The sequence below is a fragment of the Octopus bimaculoides genome, chromosome 19 (assembly GCF_046866305.1).
Source record: "Octopus bimaculoides isolate indiv1 chromosome 19, ASM4686630v1, whole genome shotgun sequence".
Classification (NCBI taxonomy): Eukaryota; Metazoa; Mollusca; class Cephalopoda; order Octopoda; family Octopodidae; genus Octopus; species Octopus bimaculoides.
The window spans coordinates 54,770,605-54,794,411 of NC_142946.1; the positions used below are offsets into that span (position 1 = coordinate 54,770,605).

At 37.5% G+C, this 23,807-nt stretch overlaps 1 protein-coding gene across 2 annotated transcripts in view; it reads right to left on the reverse strand.

The window, feature by feature from the left end:
* LOC106875428 (Na(+)/H(+) exchanger beta) overlaps positions 1-15,838 on the reverse strand; it is a 60,594-nt gene extending 44,756 nt beyond the window's left edge. Inside the window, exon 1 of one of the 2 annotated variants that reach the window (XM_089337786.1) lies at positions 15,418-15,838. The gene's annotated coding sequence lies outside the window, so the exon portion shown is untranslated. The remainder of the gene's footprint in view (positions 1-15,417) is intronic. The other variant, XM_014923576.3, reaches the window with a different exon arrangement.
* Positions 15,839-23,807: the final 7,969 nt, after the last annotated feature.

A 23,807-nucleotide genomic window follows, 5' to 3' on the forward strand; every position in this document is an offset into this window, starting at 1 on the left:
CAAAAAGTTCAGGTACAATCGTTTCTTCAGTAAATTTTTCTAAGCCAGAGGAAGAATGAATGAATGAATGAATGAATGAATGAATGAAAGACAGACTGAAAGAAAGAAAGAAAAAGCAGATGCTTGTAATGATTGTAAAGTTTATTTTTACATTCCGTGGAATCTCATAAATGCTTGTCAAAGAGAAGTAACTTTTTAAAGTACAAGATATGAACCACTTGGCCTACATCAAGTCTTGCTTCACACTTACTTCACGTCTAGTCATTGCAGTCAATATGAAGTAACTTCTGTTTACAAACGTAACCACAAGTTGGCAAACAGGAACTAATTTCAAATTCAGCTCACATTTTATTTTACCATGAAACATTTGTACTGAGTCATGGTAAATATACACACTTAGTTCAGAGGGGGAAATAAAAAGAATCCCCCAAAATCCTTATGTTCTATGACATTTATAAAAAAAAATACATTCTAGAAGTGCTCTAATGACGTCAAATAATATTGCTTCCTTTTATTTGCTCTACTCCACCTCTTGCTGTTTTTTGTATTTCATCCATGCATTGTCCCCAACACCTTGGACCACTTTTACTAATAAAAGAATTTATTATTATTAGCATGTTGGATAAACTGCTTAGTAGCATATCTTCCAGCTTTTTACATTCTGAGTTCAAACTCCACTGAGGTTGACTCTGCCTTTCATCTTTTCTTTTAGGATCTATAAAATAAGAACTAGTTGAACATTAGGGTTATGTAATTAGCTAATACCCTCTACACAAAAATTTCAAGACCTTGTGCCTATAGTAGAAAGAATTATTGTTGTTGTTGTTGTTGTTGTTGTTGTTGTTGTTATTATGGTGGTGGATTGACAGAATTATTAGAGTGCCTAACAAAATATCTTGTGGCATTTCTTCTGATTATGTACATAAAGAGTTTAAATCCTGCTGGGGTTGATAAAATCAAAGTACCACTCAAGTACTGGGGTTGATGGTACTGACTAAATCCCTTGCATCAAAATTGCTGACTTAGTGCCTAAATAAGAAACCATTATTATCATTATTATTATTATTATTTTGTTGATGGGAGAATTTATGTCTTTATCTGTTGTCATCTGCACACCTGTTCTCATCAGCACACCTGTTCTCATCCAATCACTACCAAAATGAACCAATGTAAAGACTAGCAACTACTTAAATGGGAAAGGGTGGGGAGAGGTCAATACTTAAACCAAAAGGTGGGGGTGGCAGCATTGAAACAAGCTGATGTCCACTATTATTCAGGCTGTTTGTACATAACTTGATAATCTGTGATTATCTGTAGATGTTGACTCCATACATACATGTTGTGTGTATATATTGCCTGCTGTTGACTATATGGCTGAGTACATCCTATAAATGTCAGCTGTCATCACAGGTTCAGCTTGTACAAATTGACTAGAGGAAACGACTTTATGTTGAGTGGAGCCAGTGAAAAAGCCTCTATCTGGTCACTCGGTTTGTAAAAAATAGCAGCTAGATTTCCCTCTAATCTTATCCTAAATGAAGACATAATATATGATGTTGCCTACATGCCACTTAAAACACAGAATAATACAGCTTGAACACCTATAATGAAAGGCTTGCTCAATCAAATTTAACTGGAGACTTAACAAGTTGACAGTATTTACACAGTGAGAAAATTTTTTACTGTATAAACATAGCCTGAAGATGTTTATTGTATAGTTAAGTTAACCTGTGTATGGACTTATTTTGTTGTATCTTGGGAGGGTCATTATATCAATAATAAGAACACACATTGGTTTTATTTCACTTCTTTTATCATTAGTTGTCTAGATTCCCCAACTTCTATACCAAACTCTAGCAAGAGACAATAAATAGCAGAGAACAGACACTTTATTCATATTATATGTAACCCATGACCATAGGAATTCCACTATATCCCATAACATTATGATAAATGTACTAATAGCAGACTTAGAATAACGAATAATAGATTTCCCCTCATGCCAATCCTGTGATATTAAGTAGCATACAGAAAACGTCATGCACTGCATGCAGTTCTCAGGTTATATATATATATATATATATATATATATATATATATATATATATATATATATATATATATATATATATATATATATATATATATATATATATATATATATATATATATATATTAAATATAAGGATAAAATCTATATAAGAATTTATCAAGTAGTCAGCATGAAAAACCAGTTAAGGGAAAAATTTATACAAAATATATAATTGATTTATTATCTTTTAAATACAGTTGTTATACTAAGGGCATTACTACATGTAAATGCTTCACACTATAAAGGACTCTTAAAGTCAAAACTACTTTAGTTGTTTTGACTTTAAGAGTCCCTTATAGCATGAGGTATTTACATGTAGTAATGCCTTTAATATAATATATATATATATATATATATATATATATATATATATATATATATATATATAATCATTTTCATCATTAATATCCATGTTCTGTGTTGGCATATGTTGGACGGACAGTTTGACAAGATCTGATGTGTCCAAGGACTGCATTGAGCTCCAGTGTCTGCTTCGGCAAGGTTTTTATGGCTGGATAGCCTCCCTAATGCCAACCACTCTACAGAGAGGACTGTATGCATTTTTTGTGTGCCACATGCACTGTTGGGGGTCATCATGATGTTTGCAATACTACAAGCCCTGGGGGAGGTGGGTATTGGTCAGCTTCATGTTTGGGGATGAGGGAATTACTATGAGAGACAGGGAAGAGCAAGTTCAGAGTGATCTGCATGGCTACTCACATCTAGTTGGGGTAAAGAGGGTAGTGGTGGAAAGAAAGAGAAAATGATCAGTAGGAGCTGCAAGGCATAGATAATGGTGATAAGGTACCCAGGTGTCCCTACAAAGAATAAGCTAAGTAGAAATGGGTGGGTGACTTGCAAGATTGTATGTGAAGGTGAATGACGGGTGGGGAGGCAGACTGCCAAAATGGGTTGGGTTGAAGGGTGAATGAGATAAGAGAAATGAGGGGGAGAAATAGAGGGATGCAGAAGAGTTGGGAGGCCAGCAGCAGGAGTAGAAAAAATGATATAGTTGCCAGGGAAGGGGACAAGACAGGGGGAAGGGGAAGAAGCAGGCATAATGCATGAGGTAGGAATCACTATAACAGGTGGAGAACACAGAATAAAGTGCTTCCAGAACTCAGTTTTGCTAAGTTGGGGTGGGGGGAAATCTTTTTGAGAAGCTCATATCACCAGAGACCCTGGTCCTTTGTCATCTCATCCATCAGGCTCAGGGACCTGAGCTCAGCTTTCGCCCCTTGGTCTAACGCTTTCCTGGATCTTTTTCTTTTGCAGGTTCTAGCTACATTAAGCAAACAACACTTGTTAACATAACCTTCCTTTTTCATAAACATCACAGGTGCATATCAGCACACACACACACACACACACGCGTGATGATGATGATGTGTATATATATATATATATATACACATACATACACACATTTATATACACATGCATACACATACATACACACACACATATACACATACATACACATATATATACACATACACACATATATATACACATACATACATACACACATACGATAGGCTTCCACACAGTTTCCATCAACCAAATTTACTGACAAGGCATGAATCAGCCTGAGGCTATAGTGGAAGACACTTTCCCAAGATGCTGCATAGTGGAACTGAACCCAAATCTATGTAGTTTCCTAAGTGAGCTTCTTAACCACACAGCCATGCCTGTGCCTATATGGGAAGATTAATGGGGTAAGTGATCTCAGTAAGAAAGGGATCTTAGAAAAGAAATTCATTCTCTAAAAGGGTTGGTAGGAAACAAGATTCATTCTCTGAGTTGTAAGTCTAGCTTCATTACATAATTACAGACATTGTATTTCTTGTCATAGTTTCTTGGCCTAATTTCACGGACAAAGCTTCTTTACACTCTGTCACTCTGTTATCTGTTTGTTGCTGTTATTGCTGTTGTTGGCATTGATGATACTATTGTTGTTGTTGTTGTGTTCACCAATAATGGTGAAGTCAATATGTCTTTAATCCCAATATCATCAGCTTTAATACCTGAACTTTACTCTTGTGATAACAGTTGACTTACATCAGCAATGACAATGACGATGATGACGACAACAGCAGCAACAACAGCAACAATAATCCATCCTTAATATCTCAGTCACTACACCACCACCACCACCACTATCATCAACAACACCAATACTGATACAGCATATCCTTGCTACAGTCTGTTTTTTTATTTTTTTACAAAGAACACAACTAAATACTTGCAATGAATACAACAAAAAGCAAAAAAAAATAATAATAATAATTCAAAAGTCAAAAAGAAAATGAGGTACTTTCCTATTATCAACAGCCAATTTTTTCTATTATGAAAAGAATTAGTAAATTAACAAACTACTAGACTCCTATTAGATTCATGAGACAACTGTAATAGTTAGTTGATCATTGAACTTTCAGAATAGCTATCACAACCTCATGGAGAAAAAGTACCTATTAATATTTACTGGAAAAATTGGAGAGAAAAAATATAAAAAGAAATAAACTAAATATTTTGGACCCAAAAATTCTTTCGCAGAAGGAAACATTTGCCCAATTCATTGTCCTCTTTCTTTCTTACCCATGGGGTAGTGACAGGTGTTCTAAAAGTCTGCCGATCAATTACTGCATCTTATGAATGTGATATTTTATTTTCTCACATTTCTAACGATATATATGAAGACGCATGGCTTAGTGGCTAGGATATTTAGCTCACAATCATAAGGTGATGAGTTTGATTCCTGACAGCATGTTGTATCCTTGAGCAAGACATTTTGTTTCATGTTGCTCCAGTCCACTCAGCTGGTAAAATAAGTTGTATCTGTATTTCAAAGGGCCAGTCTTGCTATCTTCTGTGTCATGCCAAATCTCACTGAGAACTGCATTTAGAGTAGTCTGTGGAGTGCTCAGTCACTTGTGCATTAATTTCACAAGCCAGCTGTTTCATTGATTGGATCCTCTGGAATCCTCATCATTGTAATTGACAGAGTGCCATCTTAGTATATAAAAATAAACTGGTTGGTGGCACTAGAAAAGTAGGAAAAATAATCAGTTTCAATGTAGTAAATTGTTTTTGTTGCTACTTATTCTTCTTCTCTGCTTCCTTTCTAGTTTGGCCATCATTGAGAAAAGCAGATCAGATTTTCTCTGATGCTGAGATGTAATTTTTTATAAAATAAATTTAATTTTTTGTAATTTCATTTCCTTTGTGATTGTTGTGAATTTTAATTCACAACAATGAACTTTAATTCACAGCAATCACAAAAGGTTGCTGTGGTTCAGCAAAAAGCGATCAATAAAATAAGTACCAGGCTTATAAAAATAAAGATATAAAGAAGTACTGATATCAATTCATTTGACCAAAACGTGAAGGTGATGCCCCAGCATGGTTACAGTCTAACGACTGAAACAAATATTGTTAAAGGCGTGAAGTTGTAAGGAACTTTTGGACGTTCACTGATGAAGGATTAGCTACAAATTTTGTTTGTTATGTTTTTTTTTTTAATTTTCCATTTTTATTGTATTTCTGTTAAATTTTTGAAATATGTGTGTGTGTGTGTGTGTGTGTGTGTGTGTGTGTGTGTGTGTGTGTGTCTCAAAAGGAAATAGACACTCCTCATTATATTGTTTTCTTTGTGCAGACACTACTCATCAGTACAATGTCCAAACGGGTTTATTCATTAAAAACTGCACAAGGCATGACTACTAAATACTAGATTAAGTATTTAAATGCAATCAAATGACATTTTGTTTCTAGAAATAGATCTTTACAAAAAATGATGGTGTTTATTTACTTTTAAGATGGCTGTGTGTGTGTATGTGTGTGTGTGTGTGTGTGTCTTTATCTTTTATCTTTCACTTGTTTCAGTCATTAGACTGCAGCCATGCTGGGGCACCACCTTGAAGAATTGTTAGTCAAATGGATCAACACCAGTATTTATTTTTCTTTTTTTAAAGCCTGGTACTTATTCTATCAATCTCTTTTGCAGAACCACTAAGTTATGGGGGCATAAAAGTGTACCAATACTGGTCGTCAAAAGAGACACAAACACACACACACACACACACACACACACACACGTGTGTATGCAAGTAATGCATTTAATTTACTTTCTGAGGATGAGATGCTTTTGCATATCAACCGTTTCTTGTTGTCTACGTCTTTATGTATTCACATCATAAATGTACATCACCATATAAGCATCCACACATCTGGGTTTATAAGGGCATGTTTATATGTAAATGCATACACATATATGTGCATATGCATGCACATTCATGCACATTAATATATATGGGTGTATATTTGTTTATCTTTTATCTTTTACAGACTTCACTCATTGGACTGCAGCCATGCTGGAGCATTGCTTTGAGGGTTTTAGATGAACAAGTTGACCCCAGTACTTACTTACATTCTAAAGTTTGATATTTATCTTATCATTCTCTTTTACTGAATTACTAAGTTACAAGGACATAGACAAACCAGCACCAATTGTGAAATGGTGGTTAGAGACAAACACAAAGTCATACACACACATATGTATGTATGTATGTATGTATGTATGTATGTATGTATGTATGTGTGTGTGTGTATATATATATATATATATATATATATATATATATATATATATAGCCTCATACCTTTGCCATGTAAAAGTGCCTCCATGCTGGTATTATGTAAAAAGCACCCAGTACACTCTGAAAAGGGGCTGGCCTTAGGAACAGCATCCAGCCACAGGCATCATGCCAAAACAGACAATTGGACCCTGGGCAGCTCTCCAGTTGCTATCAAAGTATATCCCAAACAGATATTTCTGTGTTCTTAAAAGCACACCAATTAAACCTAAATTCTGCATCTTGTCTCACTAAATATTGGCCAACTGTATTATGGGAAACTCTGAGTTTGCATGGACATTTGTGTGCTTTTTGTATGTGCACATGTTTGCAGTATGTATGTATATGTGTGTGCAAATGGATGGGTTTGAGAACATTTCATATTGCATTTCATCTGGGTAGCATTTGATTGACTTGCATTCAGTCTCAGCTTACTTTAAACTATTATGCTGTTAGTTTGTAGTGTTTGTAATTTCTGAATTCTAAGTTTTCCTAAAATTTCACAATTCTTACATTTCAAAATGGCATCAAGTGATAGAGGAATTAGAAGAAAACATCTGAATTTAAATATGGCCTAGAAATTAGAACTAATGTGATAAATTAGAATAATGTTTCTAGAGCACGTGCTTGTACAATTTATGGCATAGAAAACAAGCTGTTTTTTATATATGCAAATTAAAGACCAAATTGCAACAGCTTTCTCTAAAAGGTGACTCTCAAATGAAGAGAAGAAAACATGAAAGTTGGGCAAGATAAATACATAGTTGTTTATAAATAGCATATTTAACAAAGATCTAGTGGTGTTAATGTACTAAGTCATGTGTTGGAATTTGAATGTAGGACTCTTAAGAGACAAAGTGAGACAATGTTAAGGCAGGCGGTGAATGGCAGTGTTGTTTTGAGAAGAGGCATACCGTTGTGGAAAAGTAAAGCCTGTGGTAAATCTTAAAGTGCAGACACTTCAAAGTTTGAGCCATTTAGAAAATTTGTAAATTAACTTATTAAAGTCTGAGCATCTTATTTTATTGCAAGTTAACAATGCCAATGAAATTTGTTTGTTCACGTGTCCTGAACACAGCACACTAGGTGTCAAGTTAATAAGTAGCAAATTTTTGCTTTACATACAATCACCTGAAGCCCAGTATGACACATCCTTACTGAGATTATGAATTTAAGCCTGGTGTTTATAATATTATATACACACCCACTTAAAAATGTGTGGTTCCCTTTGGGGATTTCTTTTCCTGCTTGAAGCACTTCCAAAAAAGTGAGCTGAAGATTTTCCCCCAATAATGTAAAAGCATTGTTGCTTCTTGATGACGTCCATGTCCATTTGCAGTTGTGATAAAAACACAAATAGTCCTGCGTAACCTTACCATGTCACGGGGCCAACCTTATTCGCAGACAGTCTTGATATTCTTGCGGAGACGCTATTCACTATAGATTTTATTACCGCTCTGGGATGATTAGGGTATCTGTTGACGGACTGCAAGTTTTCATTGGGTTTGTAGTAAGGACTATACAAACTCATGTCAAGGTTCGACGTCACATCTAAGATGTTTGCTACTCTACAGTTTCTATCTATTGTAACCGAGAGCCCATAATTACTGAAAAAGGTTCTAATTCTTTTGGTAGTTCTCTCAAGGTTCACTTTAATATACTTGCAGAATGTGAACAGGGAATCGTTCCTGTATAGTCCGCCTCCTATATCGAGAAAGACTTTATTTGCTGCAATAAGTACAACCCAACCAAGTCGGTGACTCGAGCCGAGTCACTTGTGCCCATAGTGATATCAAAATTCTCTAGACTATCGTTGCGAGTCCATAGTTTTTCGTCGAAAGAGATTAAGGCTCCTCTAGCAGCTAAAACCACATCTACTTCCTTCCTAGATAAAGATGTGTTATTCATGGCAAAGATCAGAACCTTATTTAGGAGTATCGAGTTAATAGAAGAGTAGTGTGAGCCTACATCAATCTGTGTTTTGTGAGGTAACTTACTAAAGCACCGTATAACGTCAGTAGTGTCTGACCAAAGATCCAGTTGTACAAGCTTCCTCAATTTGGGGAGCATTTTGTCTATAATAATTTTACTTATGTAGCCAATATCCGATTTGCATGGTTTAACCAACCTAACGAGTAATTTGACGAGATAATCCAGTTTGTTGTTTTTTAATGTAATCCTTAGTTGTTTAGGTCCACATGGCTCCGTTCTATCTTGAATATTTAGGTAGTCCACGATTTTGTGTCCTTCTAGGTTGATATTATGGAAGGTGGAATATTGTGTGGAGTTGTATCCCTCATTGAGCTCCTTCCGTACGAGATCCCTGCAGTGGCCAATACTTAAGTTGCATAGGTTGCCGGTCTTATCTGATTGTACCAGTACTCCCTCGCATTTCTTGAGCTCCTCGATGAGGTCCCTAAGCCTCTAAGCAAATCACATCATCATCATCATCATCGTTTAATGTCCGCCTTCCATGCTAGCATGGGTTGGACGATTTGACTGAGGACTGGTGAAACCGGATGGCAACACCAGGCTCCAATCTAATTTGGCAGAGTTTCTACAGCTGGATGCCCTTCCTAACGCCAACCACTCAGAGAGTGTAGTGGGTGCTTTTACGTGTCACCTGCACGAAAACGGCCACGCTCGAAATGGTGTCTTTTATGTGCCACCCGCACAAGAGCCAGTCCAGGGGCACTGGCAACGATCTCGCTCGAAAACCCTACAAGGCCAGTCAGGCGGTATATATATATATATATATATATATATGTCTGTACGTATTGTCGTCGTCGTTTAACGTCCGCTTTCCATGCTAGCATGGGTTGGACGATTTGACTGAGGACTGGTGAAACCAGATGGCTACACCAGGCTCCAATCTGATTTGGCCGTGTTTCTACAGCTGGATGCCCTTCCTAAAGCCAACCACTCAGAGAGTGTAGTGGGTGCTTTTACGTGTCACCCGCACGAAGGCCAGTCAGGCGGTACTGGCAAAGGCCACGCTCATCTCGCTCGAGAAACCTCATGTATCACCCGCACAAGAGCCAGTCCAGGGGCACCAGCAACGATCCCGCTCGAAAATCCCAGAACCCCACAGAAGAGCCAGTTCAGGGGCACTGGCAACGATCCCGTCCCGCTCAAGGCATTTCATGTGTCACCCGCACAAGAGCCGGCCCAGGGGCACCGGCAACGATCTCGCTCGAAAGATTTCATGTGTCGCCCGCACATGAGCCAGTCCAGGGGCACTGGCAACGAACCCGCTCCAGTCCAGGGGCACTGGCAACGATCTCGCTCGAGAGATATCATGTGTCGCCCGCACATGAGCCAGTCCAGGGGCACTGGCAACGATCCCGCTCGAAAGATTTCATGTGTCGCCCGCACATGAGCCAGTCCGGGGGCACCGGCAACGATCTCGCTCGAAAAACCTCATGTGTCACCCGCAAGCCGGTCCAGGGGCACCGGCAATGATCTCGCTCGAAAGATTTCATGTGTCGCCCGCACATGAGCCAGTCCAGGGGCACCGGCATCGATCCCGCTCGAAACATTTCATGTGTCTCCCGCACATGAGCCAGTCCATGGGCACTGGCAACGATCCCGCTCGAAACATTTCATGTGTCACCCGCACAAGAGCCAGTCCAGGGGCACCGGCAACGATCTCGCTCGAAAGATATCATGTGTCGCCCGCACATGAGCCAGTCCAGGGGCACTGGCCACGATTCCGCTCTAAAGATTTCATGTGTCGCCCGCACAAGAGCCAGTCCAGGGGCACTGGCATCGATCTCGCTCGAGAGATATCATGTGTCGCCCGCACATGAGCCAGTCCAGGGGCACTGGCAACGATCTCACTCGAAAAACCTCATGTGTCACCCGCAAGCCGGCCCAGGGGCACCGGCAACGATCTCGCTAAATTTTAAGTTCCTAATCATAGCAGTTAATTCATCCTTGAATGCCAGACCGTCAGGTCGGGAGAAATTCAGTAGTATCAGGGACAAGCAGTGTTTAGGTATAAGCGAACTATCGGTTAGTTAGAATATATACTCGTGACATATTTCAACTTCTCAACGCAAATTTGCTGAAGTTACCATGCAGGAAAAAATCTCTCTTATGGTAAAAGGTCAGACAGAGAGCAATCTAAGCAGATATGGTATTTTTACACCTTTACCATAAGAAAGATATCGTTGGAATCTACACCATCTGAAGCATATTTGTGGAGAATTTCATTAAAAAATCCATTCTTCTGGAAGTTATGAGGAAACAATGGAGCACATTTGTGTAGATATACACTTTGCTTTACTATAAGTAAAAATAAAATTACATTGCTATTGAATGTCTCTATATCGGCTTGCTTCACTGTCATTTTGTATGCAACAATATTTGATTATATAATTGCATTGTTATATATAAACAATTCACTTCTTTCGTTCGGTTTGCATTAAAAGGGTGACAATAATGTGAATGAGATGGGCTCAAATTTTCCCTTAACATAGATAGGATACTGATATTTATGATGGCATTGTGTTCAGTAACGAATATTAACAGCATTAAAAATAGATCGAAGTGTGCACGTATACATATTTATATATATATATATATATCTTTTATCCTTTACTTGTTTCAGTCATTAGACTGTGACCATGCTGGGGCACCACTTTGAGGAATTTTAGTCGAACGTATCGACCCCAGTACCTACTATTTTTTAAAGCCTTGTACACATTCCATTGGTCTCTTTTGCTGAACTTCTAAGTTACGGGGACGTAAACACACCAACACCGGTTGTCAAGTAGGAACAATCACACACACACACACACACACACACACACACGATGGGCCCTTTTCAGTTTCCACCTACCAAATCCACTCACAAGGCTTTGGTTGGCCCCATGCTAGAATAGAAGGAGGCATGTGGTTGGGAAGCAAACTTCTTTGGCAGTATTTTTGTAGTAATTTCTCATTGCTTTATAAATGCACGTTCTTATGAAATAATTGCATTTTATCTTATAGTTCTATTTTACGTTTTCCGCAACTGACATTAGAACTTCCTTCATGTTGCATGTCTCGCCAACGTAATCCTACATACATACCGTATGTATACTCATACATATATACACCATAGGAATATAAAATACAATGATATCAAATCATTGTAAAGTATGCTATCTTAAAGATAGCGTGTTCGTACTAGTACGCGCGCGCGCACACACACACACACACACACAACTGTCCGTCGATGAAATTACAAGATTAGTTTACAGTCTTACGAGGAAGTATCAATATTCGTCAAATTAATAGTTATACCAAAGAAAAATTGGGGAAAATGACCTACAAAACCTGTATATTAAGCTAATTGTTCGTTCTCAATCGTACCACGCATCAAAAGGTTTTACTCCTGTTCAATGATTGTATAATTAAATTATATACTAAGTTTTGACAATCAACAGTATATGTATTTCTTCCACAATTTTTTTTTTACCTTCTGGCCATGCGTTAAGAAACTGTCTACATACATTCACCATGTGCTGGTGTCTCACCAGAAACTGTTTTCCGTCATGCAGAAAACAACTTTTATAAAGTTTGTTCTTCCTTTTTTTATTATCAAGGAAATCCTGGTAGAGCTCGCCATCCCACATAAAATGCTTTCATTTTCCTTTTTTCATCAAGGAAGTCCTGCTTTCGACAAGCTTTTCTTTTTCTCTTTCTACTATAGGTACAAAGCCCGACATTTCTAGGGTACAAGGCCTGACATTTTTAGGGTCTAGTCTATTACATCGACCCCACTGCTCAGCTAGTATTTATTTTATCGATCTCGAAAGGATAAAAGGTAAAGCTGATCACGGCGGAATTTACACATAAAACATGGGAAGCTGGAAGAAATGCTGCTAAGCATTTTGTCCGACTCACTAACGAATCTTACCAGCTAGCCGCCTTAGATAGAATCCCCCTCTCCCCGGGCAAGACAAGAAACTGCTGAAAAAGTAGATGTATCGTCGATAACCATGTCTCAGTATATGTCTGGTAGTGTACTACATTGTGTAGAGATTCCACCAGCACATTGTCTCTCATGAGCATCATTAACCATTTCAATTAATATTGGTTTCAAATTTTGGCACAAGGTCAACAATTTCGAGGGAAGTGGGATAGTCGATTACCTCAACCACAATGCTCTAGTGGTTTTTACTTTATCGACCCTGAAAGGGGTGAGAGGCATAGTCAACCTCGGCAGAATTTGAGCTCGGAACGTAAAGATAGACGAAATGCCGCTAAGCATTTTGCTCGGCACCTTCATCTCAGTTAACATTAGTAATTGCTGTCTCGTCTTTCTCTACCCCCTCTACGCATATGCATTCCTAATTGTTTCAAGTATAGGAACAAGATCTGAAATTTGAGGGAGAGTATACCACTGAGCCCAGTGCTTGATTGCAACTTTATTTTGTTCAAGAGGGGCCAAAGGCAAAATTGACTTCAGTGGGATTTGAACTCCGAGGGCAAAGAGCCGGAAGAAATTCCGCAAGACATATTCTCAGACGTTGGAACGATTCTTACTCCTACCTGCCTATTTTAATATAATTAGAATCACCATTAATATAACTTTTTCTCCACACCAAAGGTGTAAATTTAATTAATTGATACTTCTTGGTTCACTTCATTCACTATTTTATTTTCTTATTCTCATTACTGTATACGTCTTCTAAAGTCCTAAGAGAGCTTTAAGGTTAATGTTTTGCGCAGATTTGTTTGTAGCATTAAGTGAATGAATGAAACACATTTCTCTGGACAGAACTTTGGCCTATTATAAGCAACATTCCCCAAAGCATTCAGGTATCCTTTCCCCCTGACAAATAACTAAACTGAAGTGTGTAAGATTAAACATCCAGTACCGAATACGCAATGACACGCTTCAATTCGAAGACTGCACAAACGAACACAGGGGCAACTTCAGGTATGCACTGAGTCAAGAATATCTAGAAAATGCCTGTTAGGTGTGCTTTTTCAAAGTTCATCTCTTCGACTGTGCGTCAAGTCCTGGATCAAGTATAGATCAATGTTAAATGGTGGCAGGGTGTTAGGCGCTCACAGTACTTTAGTATGAGTCGAGCAATTGCTGCTAAAGAAAAAAAATCAAGCCTTGTATTCTATATGAAGATGAATGGGGGACTCAGGGACGCTAGCCGCACGGAAACAAATAGTAAAGTGAGTGGTAAAATAGTGATTTAAACACTGATTAAAAAAAAAAAATTCGGTAAAGAGTGAAGCTTTTAGGATTTATATGAAGCGTGGAAGGTTTAAAAAAAAAAAATACAAAATTTGTTTCCTAATCGCATGAATTCGCGTTTAAAAACCGGACACTCAGAATTTTTTACCTGAATCCCAGCAATCGACCACTCTTGGGTGCATCATCATTCCATTAAATGTATTTATGGTGAGAAAAAAAAGACTGAAAAACATCAATATAAGTTAGAGTGACAAAGAAACGAGGAAGGTATCAGGTGGTCGTGAGATGTGCTAAAAATAACGGGCAAATCGCGCTTAAATCACACATTAATTTTGTTGTTGTTGTTTGCATAATCCCGTGTATAGAATACAAATTCGGAAAAATTTTCTGAAAATTCCAAAAAATAAAAAGTGATGACGGATTATATGGGGTGCTTAAACTAGAATTCCGCCAGAAGTGGCGCTAACAGGCTCTGACTACGTACACATAATATGTAGAGTACTTACAATACGCAAGAAAACAGTGCAAACAACACTAGCAACCGATAAACACTGCCCTTATCTAAGTCATAGAAAGCTAAACAGAGCTAAATCTAATCATATGTAACCCTGTTACGTAATGAAAGCGTGTAATAAACAAGACTACCGAATTAATAATTACTCGCAAGACACGTGGAAATACTTCGTTTTTATATTTTGGTGCATAAATTTATAGATCTCCACAACGTTGTTACCTTATGTTAAAGATTTTGGTTACGCGTTCTATATTGTTCAGTAGTTAAGGTTGTTTAAAGTATAACACTAACAAATACTGCGATGTAACAAATACTATGGATGATTTCTAACTACAGCATACAGGTCATACATTCTGGTCATTCCTGACCGATACTGGCTTTTCGATACTCTCTCCACCTTGCATCGGAAAAATGAAAGGAAATGTTGACATGCTAAAATTTGAATTCAAAGCGTAAAGATGTAAACAAATACCGCAATGTCTCGATCTGTAACGATTTTGCACAATATTAATTACAGCGAAAATTAACCGAGTAATTAAATCTTTCTCTCTCTCTCGTTCTCTTTCTCTCTCGTTCTCTCTCTGTGTCTGTCTGTCTCTCTCTCTCACCCAAACACGCACATTCATACATACTCGTACGAGGAAGTCATAATTGCAAGAAATAGCACCCGAATCTCCATCTTCATCAAATCACACCTTATTGTCTTAACAAAAATAAGAAAGAACGAAAGAAAGAAAGAAACAAAGAAAAGAAAAGAAAAGAAACGGAAAAGGACCCATTTAACAATGTGATCCTAGATACAGAATCTGAATGCCCTTCAACCACCCCACCACAAAGACCAGATTGATAAGGCTTAAACACTTATTGATCATAACTGTACTGGATCAGAGCTAACCAGGGGCTAAATTACAGCATGTAAAAACAATAACAATATGAAAGACAAGAACACCGCCAAAAACAAAGTCATTCTCACCTGAGTTGGTTCTTCAGTGAATTCTGCAAGCAGACGATAAATTAATGGCCGGTACGAAATCGTCTGCCGTTTGCTGTCTGTCGTCTGCCACAGTGACTGTTTTCTTAATAAAATATTTCTTTGGAAGAGAAAAGTGATAATGAGAAAAATATCTTGGTTGTGGGGGAGGTTGTCATGCCGTATCTACATTTAATCCTGGTTGGAGTACACACCTAGTCACATGCACAGCATACGTCCGTCTACACATACTTTCATTGTATATATATATATATACGTGAATGTGTGTGTGTGTGTGCAGAAGTACATATGGTCACTCACATAAACAATAAACACACACATACACAAATACATGCACACTAGCATATGCGCTTACATTGAAGCTCTTACACGTATACATGCAGTCGGTTTAAAGTATACGTATGTATGCATGTAAATATATGTGTATGTGTATACACATATATGTTTGCATACATACATACACACATACATACTTACACGCACACGCATGTATATGTATATGTATATATATATATATATATATATATATATATATATATGTGTGTGTGTGTGTGTGTGTGTGTGTGTGTGTGTGTGTGTGTGTGTATGTTTGTGTGTATTTATTATTCATAATTTTTTACCCATTCAGTTGGACACACACACACACAAATGTGTATGCATGTATACATAAACTCGTTCACATACATACAAACATACATGTAAACATGCACAAACAGATAATTCATACATACGTGCATACATACATACATACATACATACATATAACTTTTTTCTTTGTTTCACAAACACGTTTCTATATAACGACATATCTTGCATTATCTTACATCTATATTCATGTAACCCTCTTTGTCTCACTGGCCGTTTCTCTCTCTCTCTCTCTCTCTCTTCTCTTCTCTGTCAAACGCACGCACCAGCTTATACTAAATATTTACTTATTCACTGATATCGTCAGACTTACACTCACACATCTACAATAGTAAAATCTACAGTGCAATAGAAAAGAAAGATATTGAGAGTGAGAGGAGAGAGAAAAAGATAGAAGGAAGGCGAAAATAGATAGATAGAAAGATAGATAGATAGGTAGGTAGGTAGATAGATAGATAGATAGATAGATAGATAGATAGGAAAGATAGATAGATAGATAGGTAGGTAGATAGGTAGATAGATAGATAGATAGGTAGGTAGATAGGTAGATAGATAGATAGATAAGATAGATAGAGATAGATAGATAGATAGATAGATAGATAGATAGATAGATAGATAGATAGGTAGATAGATAGATAGATAGATGGGCAGACAGACAGATAGATATAAAGAACGATCGATAGATAGATACGTTGACAAAGGAAGAGGGTATGCCTGAGCTTATACACATAGGCGTTCTGACAATAAAGGTGTTTCGCGGAAATATAATCTAATCTACCTGATCCCTCCAAGACCAAACCTGGTTCTGAAGGCCACCACTAAAGCAGTCAGAACTCCTTATAGTAAAATATACCGGAATAGTTGAAGGAATTCCAATATTTCCAGCTGTTTTAGTGGTGGTTCTGAGATTCTGGTCTGGTGTGGAAATAGTCAAAAAGAGTTAAATTGTTTTTTTTATCCAAATAATGCGCGCGCACACACATTCACGCGCGCGCGAGAGAGTTAGCTAATGGTTCGGTGAAGTACTCAGTGCGAACATAGAGTGCTGTAGTTGACTTAGGCCGGTGCCTTGAGTCTTTCTGTTGCTTCTGTTAAATATTAATAAAAAAAATATACATATACTCATAGTTTAAGTTCTATTTTTCCTGTTTGTAACAACATACTTGCATAGGTGCAGGAGTGACTGTTGTGGGAAGAAGCTTGTTTCCCATCCACATGGTTCCGGGTTCAGTCCCACTGTGTGGCATCTTGGACAAGTGTCTTCTGCTATAGCCTCGGGCCGACCAAAGCCTTGTGAGTGGATTTAGTAGACGGAAACTGAATGAAGCCCATCGTATATATATATATGTGTTTGTGTGTGTGTGTGTGTGTGCGTGTGTGTGTGTGTATTTGTGTGTCCGTGTTTGTCCCCCCCCCCACACTATAGCATGACAACCGATTTTGGTGTATTTACGTCCCCGTAACTAGCAGTTCGGCAAAAGAGACCGATGGAAAAAGTTCTAGGCTTACAAAGAATAAGTCCTGGGGTCGATTTGTTCGACTAAAGGCGGTGCTCCAGCATGGTCGCAGTCAAATGACTGAAACAAGTAAAAGAATAAAAGAATATATATATGTATATGTATCTTCAGTACATACACACACATACACAACACACACACATACACACACATACACGCACATGCACACAGAGGATGTAAACTAGCAAAGTTAAAATTTTAGCGACCGGTTCACTTAGCTGGCAAATTTCTTTTTAAAACCGGTTCGTGTAGACACGAATATTTTAAGCACAGTTTCTGCATAAAAATTCCGAATTTGGCCATGTCATTTCACTTCATTAGGATATAGTGTAAAATCCAGTGTTTGAAGGAACTAGTGATAGTCTATGACTGCAAAAATGCGGCAGAGGTTCAAATAGATGGTGAAGTTTATTGTGAGGATTGTAGAATATACCGTTTCACTGATTTGGCAAAAACTGAAGCTGATAGATCGATTTGGTGGATAGACGGGTCACCAGAGAAGAAAGATGGTGCGAAAGGATGAGAAACAAATAAGGGGAGCTGGTAAAGGCGAAGGATAAAAGAAAATGAAGAAAAGGATAGACACATTCTCCATGCAACCACAAAATGAAATACATTGTGTCAAGTTAATGTGTTGTAGGGAGAAAATGATAGGAAACTAGATAATACACAGGGCCAGATTAAGACCCATTGAGGTTAGGGACCTCAAAGATTTTGGTACCTCGTATATATATATTGGGTTGGCAAGAAAATCATTTCGTTTTTTTGCAAGCAGACTGAGTTACGATTTTTTAAAATGACTTTAGTTAATGTTATAATTTTTTCCTTTGACAATTTGATAGCCGTTACTTTTAGCTTACTTTAGAAGCAAATTGCGCGTAATTTTGTTTACAGCTGCTAGTTCAGCGTCAATTTTAATATGAAGAGCAAAAACAAACATTTTCGCCATATTTTGCTTTTTATTATTTTATTATTTCTGTAAAGGCAAGAAAGCTGCTGAGGCTCACAAAGAGATATGTGAAGTTTATGGTGTCGATTGCTTAACAGGACGCACATTTCAGAAATGATTTTCAAAATTCCGTTCTGGAGATTTTTCACTCAAAGATGACCAACGTTCTGGTCGACCTACTGAAATTGATGATGACCGAATCAAAGGCATAGTTGAATCTGATTGTCACATAACTGTGCGAGAGATTGCAGAGAGGTAAAATGTATCACATACAATTGAAAATCACTTAAAATGTCTTGGACTCTTTAAGAAGCTCGATATTTGGATTCCACATAAATCAAAAGAGATTCACTTAACACAACGAATCAATATTTGTGATATGCATCTCAAACGCAATGATATCGACCTTTTTTCAAATGAATCATCACTGGTGATGAAAATGGATTGTCAACAATAACATCAATCGAAAACGATCGAGGTCCAAGCATAATGAACCAGTACAAACCACATTGAAAGCTGAATTGCATCAAAAAAAGGTCACGCCGTCAATTTGGTGGGATTACAAAGGTGTTGTGTATTTTGAGCTGCTTCCAAGGAATCAAACGATCAATTCAGATGTCTACTGTCAACAACTAATGAAACTGGAGGAAGCAATCAAAGAAAAACGGCCAGAATTAGCAAATCGTGAAGTAAACATATTCCACCATGACAGCGCTAGACCACATACGTCTTTGCTAACTTGTGAAAAATTATTGGAGCTTGGTTGGGAAGTGATGTCACATTCATCATATAGCCCTGACCTTGCACCATCAGATTAACATTTATTTCGAATTTTGCAAAATTCTTTGAATAGTAAAACTTTCAATAATGATGATGACCTGAAATCGCACTTGCTTCAGTTTTTGGCTGATAAGAACCAGAAGTTCTATGTGCGCGAAATCATGAAGTTGCCAGAAAGATGGCAAAAGGTCATTGAACAAAATGGAAAATATATAATTGATTAAAGTTCATTCTTTGTCCATATGTTTGCATTTGCTGAAAATTTCTGATCTTTGATTCAACAGTGCGGTGGAATTCTTAGGTCTAAAAAAGATATGCGATCTTTCAGTTACGTATAACTTGCATTATTATAACCCAATGACATAAAACAAGGAATTTTTTTTACGATTTTCCACTTGATTGTGTGTGGCGTGGAGTTGGTTTTCAAACCCTGTACGTGACTAGCCAACTTAGTGGCTTTACTTTTGTCCATGTGCTGGTAAGAAGAACCACCTATCTATGTGGTAGAAAGGATCGATACAAGAATATTTGATATAGGATTTACATGTATATATTGAACGTGTAGCGAAATCCCAGCTGAAATTTGAACATAGCTTTCAGATTTTTCCAATCAAGAATCACGAACTAATGTATCTCCATAAAAGATATTAACACCTATGTGAATATGAATCATCCAATCAGCACTGGTCGACACAGCAAGCTTCAAAGTAAGACAGCTAGTTTTCCCGCCAAACAGTTTGACCGAAGAGTCTAGAAGCTGGCTTACAGCTCTAAAAGCTGGCAAATTTCACTTCAGAATAGAGAGCCGCTCTATGTCATTTGTCGCAGCGAGCTGGTCTCTCTCCCTATGTGTCACTTATGTAGCATGCTTATATCGTATTCGACAAAAGGCACCAACCTTAACTTGTAGTGTAGAGTAACGAACACTAATTATACGTGATGGCTTAAATTCCTTACACTACTTTCATAGTATTACCCAGTAAGTTATATACAGAAGTTCACTAAATGTTATGGTTGTTGACTGTTGTTCTTTCAATTTTTTTAGACGTATACTAGTAAATGTAAACAATGTGGAATAATAAAATATTTGACAACTCAAACTTTAGTAGGATCATTGCCTACACCTGCAACCGACCTCACTTTGTGAAAAGCCAGCGAAAAATGTGTGATTGATCACTGCACTAAAAATACTTTACATTGTGTTTCACATTAAATCGGCCTGCATGTAATGCAGGCCGATTTAATCTGAGACACAAGATGCTTACGCGTGTGGAATTAGCAACTTAACATCGGGACTGATCCTGTTTCTACAAATCGAACTCGCGACTCGTTTCTTCAGCCAATTTCGGAGGAGGGGACTTGTAGATTACATCGATCGCAGTATTCAACTGGTACTTATTTTGTCGAACCGGAAAGGATGAAAGGCAAAACTGACCACGGCGGAATTTGAACTCAGAACTTAGAGACGGACGAAATGCCGCTAAGCATTTCCCCCGGTGCACTAACAATCCTGCCACCTCACCGCCTTAACACAGAATTTTAGCATTAGAAAATGTTTCAATGTTCAAGAGCCAATTCAAGAATGTACATGTTAGGAATAGTTACTTTTCAGACAACATCTATTCAACAAGTTGACGGGTGAATTCAAACAACAGAAAAACGTACGATTCCTCTATTCACACATAAAATGTATGTATCATATTGCATATGGAACACATATATATTGTAAAGAAATCAAGATTTTTGCCACTTTTGTGGCATTTGAAATCGCACGTCAACATGATTTGAAAATGAAATATTTCTTGCATGTGTGTTCTTGAATTGAAATGTAAACATGTAAATACTCTTTTATCGATTTCTGCAAAGAAAAGATGATTACTTAAAGTTGGTCTCAATACTGCCAATGAGAATCGGGAGGAATAACTTCTAAATTTCATTTCACAGAACAAAAGACATATATAGTTCCACATTCATACATACATACATACATACATACATACATACATACATGCATACATAAATGCATGCATATATATGTATGTATGTATGTATATATATATATATATATGTATATATATATATATATATATATATATATATATATATATATATATATATATATATATATATATATATATATATATATATATATAGGAAAGTGGGTTATACATCATTAGATGTACACCTGCTTTCCTATATTAAATTAGAATGAACGGAACGCAGAACTCCAAACTATCAACTCAATAATATTTATTTATGGTGGAAAATATACAGCTTTACTCTTGGTTGTTGAGACGTCTTCTGTGTGTGAGAACATGGTTGCTGAGACATCGGTATGTTGATGTGAGCTGTCTGGCGTGAGTTCGAAAGATGGAGAGAAGACAGCTAATCACGTCCATGCTCAATCGCCGGCCAGCAAGAAAGAGACAGAATAAAGCGGGAAACGCTTGGATGTTGAATTCCACGCATGCGTGAGACTACGCATGCGCACGGCGTTACTACACACACACACATATATATATATATATATATATATATATATATATATATATATATATATATATATATAAAACAAATAATAAATGAGTATATGCATATATACGTACAAGTATGTGCATACCTACATCTACCTGTATATATAGGTGCTTTTTTGGTTACAGGACGTTGCAAACAAAATGTAGACAAAAAAAAATAATAATAACCAGAGTACAGAAAACACACAGGCCACATAGAGAACATTTTCCTTCATCAGCTGCCACCATTCTAACACAGGCGTTTCGAACAGTTAGGGCAGGACGCATCGTTAAAATGGCTCTTCCCACGGACCACAAATTAAATTTGTACCATGGAGGAATGTAGTGGCGGACAGAAAACAAGACAGGAAAACAAACGGAAAAGGCTATACGGCCAGACGTGAAAAATTATGTGTATATTGAACGCTGTGAAGCAACGAACTGGAAGGAAGCGGGACGAAGTAGGTTCGTATGTTTGCTTGGCGATAGCCAAGGAAGAAAAGAATTAGCTGGACACATGTGACCAGCGAGGGGTAAGGAGAAAGAATGGTAGAGGGAGAGAAATGGGGCGGAAGTAGAAAATAGGTGAGCAACGAGAGAAAGAGAGGAAGAGAGAGATATAGTAGTAACACACACACACACACACACACACACACACACATATATACATATACATACATACCTTGCCTACCTAGGCGGCACGTCCCTCATATATATATATAGGTTATGAGCGATAGTGGTGTCAATTAGACCCAGAGGTTTCAGGTAATGCTGAGTAAGTGCTATGGATAGACCACAGTTAAGCTCCAGGTTCGGTAGTTATGCGAATAAGGGGCCCAATGTAGGTCATAAATCAGCGTGTGAATATAGGATATACTTTTCGTAATGAGATAAAAAACCAAGGCTGAGTATAATATAGAACATTTATAAATCGAATGTCTTACAGCTGTTTCCAGGATATATATTATATCCCTTCATTGGAAACGGTGTGAGAGGATGATTAAGCAATAGTTAGTTTAGTTAAGATAGGAAATATAGAGTGAATGTAGGGATATTGTATTTGTAAATATATTGTTAAGGCAGAATGGTATACATATAAGATTCCAGTACCTTGTGAGTAAAGTCCAATTGTTTTTAAGATTGGTCGTTGGCTTTGTAAATCCATTATTAAGATTCCAATACCCTATGAGTAAAGTCCAACAGTCTTTGAAATTGGTCATTCCACATACAGAGTTTATACAGAACCCTTTAAACAGAACCCTTGATACAATAACACTGCGTATAAACTCTTGCACGAAAATTCTCGTCAGACGACAAGGGAACAGGCAGAGAAAATGGAATGAAAAGCCCTAATCGGCAGCATCGAGTTCTTCTGCTGCACGACAATGCCCGCCCTCGTATCGCCAATATGACCAAGGAAGCCATTCAAACGCATGGCTGGGAAGTGCTGCCACACCTGCCGTACTCTCCTGATTTGGCACCAACGGATTTCCACCTCTTTCGATCTCTTTCAAATGCTATGCGCGGAGTTTCGTTCAATACTGATGCAGAATTGAGAGCTTCGTTGGATCAATGTTTCGAGCCGAAATTTTAGAATTTATGGGGTGGAGGGCGAGGTTAATAGAAAAAGTTTTAAAATTTCACTTTCGGTTTTAAATTACGTTTCATTTTCTGTTTGAAAATAAAGGAAGTAGGGATTGTAATGGTGACTGCTGGTTTTGAAACATTTTTTTAACAGACAAGGATTCTCCCATCGTTTTAAATGCATTGTGCAAAAAGAAAAAAATGGCTAAAATCACTGCTGAGTGGGGAAGGGGGTGAAAAAATTCGTAAATTGATATCAAAACCAAAATTAGGGTGTACAAAGCCTGCATTCTAAGTGCTCTGTTGTACTCTTCAGAAATGTGGACAGTACATCGTAAGCATCTTATCTTGCTTGAACACTTCAACCAAAAGTGTTAAAGAACA